Source organism: Sturnira hondurensis, unplaced genomic scaffold, assembly GCF_014824575.4.
Source record: "Sturnira hondurensis isolate 20B ecotype Veracruz unplaced genomic scaffold, ASM1482457v3 Scaffold0009244, whole genome shotgun sequence".
NCBI classification, from domain to species: Eukaryota; Metazoa; Chordata; class Mammalia; order Chiroptera; family Phyllostomidae; genus Sturnira; species Sturnira hondurensis.
In genome coordinates, this window is record NW_028081875.1 from 4,926,753 (window position 1) to 4,933,695 (window position 6,943).

Below are 6,943 nucleotides of genomic sequence, written 5' to 3' on the forward strand. Positions count from 1 at the left end.
TGTCCATTTGCTTGGAAAATTTGTTTCCATCCTTTCACCTTTAGTCTGTGATGGTCTTTTGACCTGAGGTGGGTCTCTTGTAGGCAGCATATGTGTGGGTCATGCTTTCTTATCCATTCAGCTATTCTGTGTCTTTTAATTGGTGCATTTAATCCATTTACATTTAAGGTTATTATTGAAAGGTACTTATTCACTGCCATTTATGTACCTGTGTTCCTCTCTGTCTCTCTCTTTTCCTTCCTTTCCTTAAAGCAGCCCTTTTAGTAATTCTTGTACAGCGGGTTTGGTGGAAGCATATTCTTTTAGACTTCTTTTGTCTTAGAAGCTCTTTATTTGGCCTTCTATCTTCATTGAGAGCCTTGCTGGGTACAGTAGCCTTGGTTGTAGGCCTCTGTTTCTCATTACTTGGAATATTTCTTGCCATCCTCTTCTTGCTTGGAATGTTTCCATTGAGAAGTCAGTAGCCAGCCTTATTGGGACCCTCTTGTATGTCACTTCTTTTTTCTCCCTTGCTGCCTTTAGGATTTTCTCTTTGTCTTGGAGGTTTGCCATTTTAATGATGATGTGTCTTGCAGTAGGCCTCTTTGGGTTCCACCTGCTGGGGACTCTCTGTGATTCCTGGATCCGTGCGACTTTATCTCTCCTCAACTTAGGAAAATTTTCTGTTACTACACTTTCAAGTAGGTTTTCTATCCCTTGTTCCTCTTCCTCTCCTTCTGGAATCCCTATTATTCAGATATTATTACGTTTCATGTTGTCTTGCATTTCTCTTAAATTCTCTTCACTTTTTCTGATTCTCTTTTCCCTTACTTGTTCCGTCTGGGAGGTTTTTTCTAACCTGTCTTCAATCTCACTTATGCGATCTTCCGCCATATCGATTCTATTCTTCATACCTTCTACTGTGTTCTTCGGTTCAGAAATCGTATTCTTCATTTCCTCTTGGTCTTTACTGATGTTTTCTATTTCCTTTTTCATGTTGGTATAGTTTGCAGAGAGTTCATTGTAGCTCCCCTGTAGTTTCCGGTAGCTCGTTGTAAGCTCTTTGAATTTCTTGATAACCAGTGCTTTGAATTCCACATCTGATAGTTGACTTGCCTCTATTTCATCTAATATTCTTTCTGAGGCTTCCTCCTTTTCTTTCATTTGGGGATCGTTTCTTTGTCTTCCCATTGTTTGTGATACGCTTCTTGTTGTCCTCAGCTTCTTAAATTGATCTGTTCTGGTTCGCTGGGTTTATGGTGTGAACTTCTGTGGTAGGATACCTGTGAAAGTCACCGGTGCAGTCTTCTGCAGGTATCTTGTTGTTCTCCGCTTCCACCTACTCCTTTGCTCCAGCAGAGTTTGCCTGCCCTGGGCGCGCCTGGGCCGGGCGCAGCCAGCGGCCTCCCGCGGGCGTGCAGCCACTTTTGCCTTCACTCTCCTTCTGGATTCCTTGCCGACCTGCCGCTGTTTGGTTCCTCTGTCACACTCTCTGTTCTCCTATTTTCATAAATGTTGGGGAACTGTTGGTTGATTATGCTGTTCTTCGGTAGATCTGCCCAGATTTTCTACCAGATGCACGAGAGCTGGGTTCCCTCGGTGCTACTCTGTCGCCATCTTAACCCTCCTCCCATTATACCTTCTCAATGCACAATATGTTCTCATTGCAAAAAAAAAATCCCGACAAAACAGAAAGCTTTACAAATAAGGCTCAAATCTGGTCTTTTTTATTGTGGTAAAATACACACCACATAAAACTTCCCATTTTAACCATTTTTAAGTGTACTGTTCACCAGCATTAAATACATTTACACTGTTACCTAATTATCAACATTATCCACAACCAGAGCTTTTTATCTGAAATCCTGTTTTGAAACCGTTGGTTTTAAATCCAAGTTCCCTCTTTCCTGGGTTTGTATAATTTCCGACAGTCTTTTCTATTTGAGGAAAACAGCCACATACCCTACATGCTGGATGGGCACAAGAGCCCATCAGTGAGAGAATCATTGAAGGGTATCTCACCTAAAGCCTTTCTCACTCCCAATCTTATGAAAGCATTAATAAGCAATAAAATGATAGTATTGTTTCAAAGGAGACAGTCAGAACCTGGAGGGCTATCATCTGAGCAATTAAATACCCAATTATGTTTTTCACATCCCCTGTGAATGTGAAACTAAGTACTTCCTAATGACATGGCACAAATACAGACAATAAATTTTCACATTTGTAAATATCCTTTACTTTCTTTCAGTAGAAACAGACTTTAATAATATCTAGACTCAAACTCAAGATAGCCATAAGTATTGCTATTTCTGGGTTTGGTTTTAACTAAAATCAAAATCAGAAAGAGATAGCCTATTTGTAAAACATTATATAATAAAGTAATGCTATCAATAGGTTAAAATTCTGAATAAAACAAAGTATGAAAGTATAATTAGAGAGCTGAACTCAGACAAAAGAAAACAAAAAAGGAAGGAAGAGGACAAGGAGCATCCTCCACCCAGGTAGCAATGACTTTACATTTAATGGCTCAGGAAGTGATCAGATCTGATCATATTCTATGGGACAGAGTTTTAACATTCCATGATGATAGTATGGGCCTCATTAAAAGCAGAGAATTGAAACTAAAACCATACATACAAATTGGACTTTGAAGGAGTGACTTTTAAGTGAATGATGGGACTAGAAAAATTAAACCCACTAGCCCCCTCCCAAAATGGCAGGAAGTTTTCTCTGCCCATAGCTCTAGGTAGAAAACAAAACAAAACAAAAATACTTGTGAGGAGGAGTTCAAATTCCAGCCCAAAGTGGGTGTGGCATCCCAATCAACACTACCTGTGTAGTATTGAAATCCCCACAAACTTCAGACAAGACATTGAATGTGACTATAAAACAAGTATGTTTGCAATTATTAGAAATGTAGAAAGAAAAGTAAAAGCCATGAGAAAAAGTAATTATAAAAAAAAGAAATTTTAAAAATGGAAAATATGGCCATTAAAATTTAGCCCACTAATTAGATGGGTTAAAACAGACAAGATTGAATAGAATTAATGAACTGGAAGACATTTATAAAGGAAGCATATGCAAATAAGCACAAAGAAATGGGAAAATAAAATGCAATTAAAAGACATTAAGGCAGAATGAAAAAAAATTCATCATAATGATTTCAAAAAGAATAAGAAAAAGGCTGAAATAATAGCTAATGATTTTTTAGAATAGGTGAAAGACATGAATCTTCAGTTCTGAGCAGGAAAATAAAAACAAATCCTAAATATATAGTAGTACAACTACAAAACTCCAAAGATAAAGAGAAAATCTGAAAGTAACCAGATAAAAGAAAGGATAATAATTACACTAAAAGAGTATATTTCTCAACAGCAGCAATAGAAGTCAGTAGTACAGAGGATGGCATACTTTGGTGAAGGGCCAGATGATAAATATTTTAGGCTTTTTGAGCCACATGTTCCTTGTGCAAATACTCAACTCTGCAACTATAACACATTAACAACCAGAGTTAATATGAACACAAGTGAGTATGACTGTATTCCAATAAAATTTTACTTATGGACACCGAAGTCTGATGTTACAAAAACAGACAATGAGCTGAATTTGGCCTATGGGATATAGTTTCCCAGCATCACAATAGTATTTTTAAAACACAGACGAAAAAACAACTATTAACCTAGAATTCTATACCTAACTAAACAATCATTAAAAAAAATAAAGGTGAAGTAAACACAATTTCACCCCTTCCACAGTCACACCAGGTTAGCAACTCTAGCCACACCTGACACCTCCCACCACTTCCTGGCCAAGGGCCCTGCAAAGTGTAGGCAGGATCCAAGCATTCTGCACATCAAGGAAATGTGCTTCATGAAGGGGCAGGTGGAGGCATGAGAGGTAAAATGCCACCTGCTACTCATAAAACCAAATCAGAAGAAAATAAGGAAGAAAAAACAGTAAGAACATGGAGGAAGACATAAAAACAGACTAACCATCCTGAGGAAAGTGATCTAGAAATTGACAATGAGAGTGTGACTGAAGCAGACACTGATGGCCCTCAAGAAATAGGAGATGAAAATGTAGAGATAACCAAGGAGATGATGGATCAAATGATAAAAAAAAAAGTGGCCACCATTGATGCCCTAAATGATGGTGAAGTGCAGAAAACCATTGACTTGCTCAGAGGCCATCAAGCTGAATCCTCACTTGGCCATTCTGTATACCAGGAGAGCCTGTGTCTTCATCAAATTACAGAAGCCAAATGCTGCCATCAGAGATGTGACAGAGCTATTGGAGTAAATCCTGATTCAGCTCAGCCTAATAAATGGTGAGGGAAAGCACACAGACTTCTGGGCCATTGGGAAGCAGCCCATGATCTTGCTCTTGCATGTAAATTGAGTATGATAAAGATACTGGTGCAATGCTGAAAGAAGTTCAACTGAGGGCCCAGAAAATTGCAGAACATCAGAGAAAGTATGAGCAGAAACCTGAAGAGTGAGAGACTAAAGAAAGAGTGTAACGGTTTAAAAAGGCTCAGGAAGAACATGAGAGCGCCCACAGTGAGGAAGTAGCCAGACAACAATCAGGCGCTCAGTACGGCTCTCTTCCAGGTGGCTTTCCTGGGGGAATGCCTGGTAATTTTCCTGGAGGAATGCCCAGAATGGGAGGAGGTATGCCTGGAATGGCAAGAATGCTTGGGATCAATGAAATTCTCAGTGATCCAGAGGTTCTGACAGCCATGCAGGATCTACAAGTTACGGTAGCCTTCCAGGATATGGCTCAGAAGCCAGGAAATATGTCAAAAAATCAGAGCAACCCAAAAGTTATGAATCTAATCAGTAAATTGTCAGCTAAATTTGGAGTTCAAGCATAATTCCCTTCTGAGAGATAAAGTCCTTGCTGAAGGAAAAGCAATTTGGATCACCATTGGACGTCACAATAATACAAACCAGTGTACCTCTGACCTTCTCATAAAAAAAAGGTGGGGTGTATTGAAGAAAATCCCTCCTCTTCTGCCTCAAATGCAGCTGTAACATTTTGCAGTGGTTTGCCATTATGGTATTCTTTCAAACGATGTTTTCTTACTAGGAATTATAAAGTTTAAATACTTTTAAACCTTAAAAATATTTTAAAACAAATTTAACAGGTGTGTTAAACCCTATATTTTTCTTTACTAAAAAAAAAGACAATTTCATACAAAAACTAAAAGAAATTTCCAAAGAACCTTGTTGAAAGAACTAATAAAGGTGTGTATCAGGAAGAATAAAATTAAAATCAGAAAGGAGTGGAATACAAGAAGAAAGAGGAGAAAAAAGTAAACATGCAGGTATACGACAGGGACCCAAAATCCCCCCAGAATTATATTCTGAAGGGCAAGCCTCTTGTAGTACAGGCTTCCCACAGTAGATGAGTATCCTAGGACCCCATCTTGTATTAGTATACCAGCTGGCTTTGTTGTGAGAGGCTGCATGCAGCTTCAGTGAATTTTTTTAAGACTCTTTCAACATGTTTGCCTATTTTATGATGGATGACTTTCAAGCACAACTGTCCACACTGCACTTATTTGTCAGTAGTTTTTGACCAAAAACAGCATGACCCCCGTGCCCCACCCTCCCCTTTCACCTGACCTCACCCTGAGCAACATTTTTTTGTTTCCCCAGATTAAAAATGTCCTCAAAGGGAAACCATTTTGCTGATGTGGAAGAGGTTAAACAAAAAACAGCAGAAGCACTAAAAAGCATCAAAATCAACAAGTTCAAAAACTGTTCTGAGCAGTGGAAAAACACACCTCAATAGGTATATTGCATCAAATGGAGAGTAACTGAAGGTAACTGAAGTTTAAACATGTAAAAATAAATACACAGTTTTTATAACAAAATTCCACTTGGGGGCCCCCCCGTATCTAAATAAGAATTGATGGCAAAAAGAAAAGTAATGATGATAAATTTTGCTTAAAAAACAAAAGCTGAATCGAATAACCAGACAATAAAAACTTGTGAGGTAGAAGTAAAGCCTTCTGGGTGTTTGCATCTTTTAGAGGAGGCCAGAGATGATTAACTGTAAACTTTGTTAAATCAATTATGCATAATTACAAACTTAAAAGACTATTTAAAGGACACATCTTTTTATTTTAATTTTATTTGTTTATTTTGTTAGGTTACTTCTCTTTATAGTTACATAAAATCTAATTCAATTTATTTAAAATTTGAAAAGTGAGCTAAAATATTAAGTAATAACGTAGAGCTGTGTACAGAGCTTTGGCGAATATTTTTTTATATGTTACAAATGTCTTCCCTTTGGAAAATCAGAATAAAATTTTTTGAAAGCATATCTGCAGGTAAAATATACAGATATATTTTTTCAAACACCAAAAGAGACTTACAACAGTCAAAATTCTCTTAACCAATGAGCTACCAATACATGAAAAGACAGAGATGAACCTTAAATGCAAATTAATAAGTGAGAGAAGCCAATGTGAAAAGGCTGTTACATACTATATCATTCCAACAATATAACATTCTTGAAACATCAAAACTGTAGAGACAATAAAAAAAAATCAGTGGTTGCAGGGAGCAAAAGAGGAGGAATGAATAGGTGGAGCACAGAGAATTGTTAGGGAAGTGAAACTACTTCGTACCATATTCCAAGGGTGGACACATATCACTATGTTATTTGGCAAATCCCATACAATGTACAGCACCAAGAGGGTACCCTAATGTAGACCACAGACTTTGGGTGATAATATGTCAATGTAGGTTTATCAAGTATAACTAATGTACCACTTTAGGGGGAGGGGATTACTAGTGGCTGGAGTTGAGGTGGGAGGGGGAATTGAAAGAAATTCTCTTCCTCTTTCATCCAATTTCCCTGTTAACCTAGAAATAAAACAGCTCCAAGAAATAAAGTATTTTTTAAGATTGCTTAACCATTTGCTTTCACATGCATTAATTTTTGTTTTTGA

At 37.6% G+C, this 6,943-nt stretch overlaps 1 pseudogene; it reads left to right on the top strand.

Moving 5' to 3' along the window:
* Positions 1-4,973, top strand: part of LOC118994354 (hsc70-interacting protein-like) — a 33,949-nt pseudogene extending 28,976 nt beyond the window's left edge.
* The last annotated feature ends 1,970 nt before the right edge of the window (positions 4,974-6,943 follow it).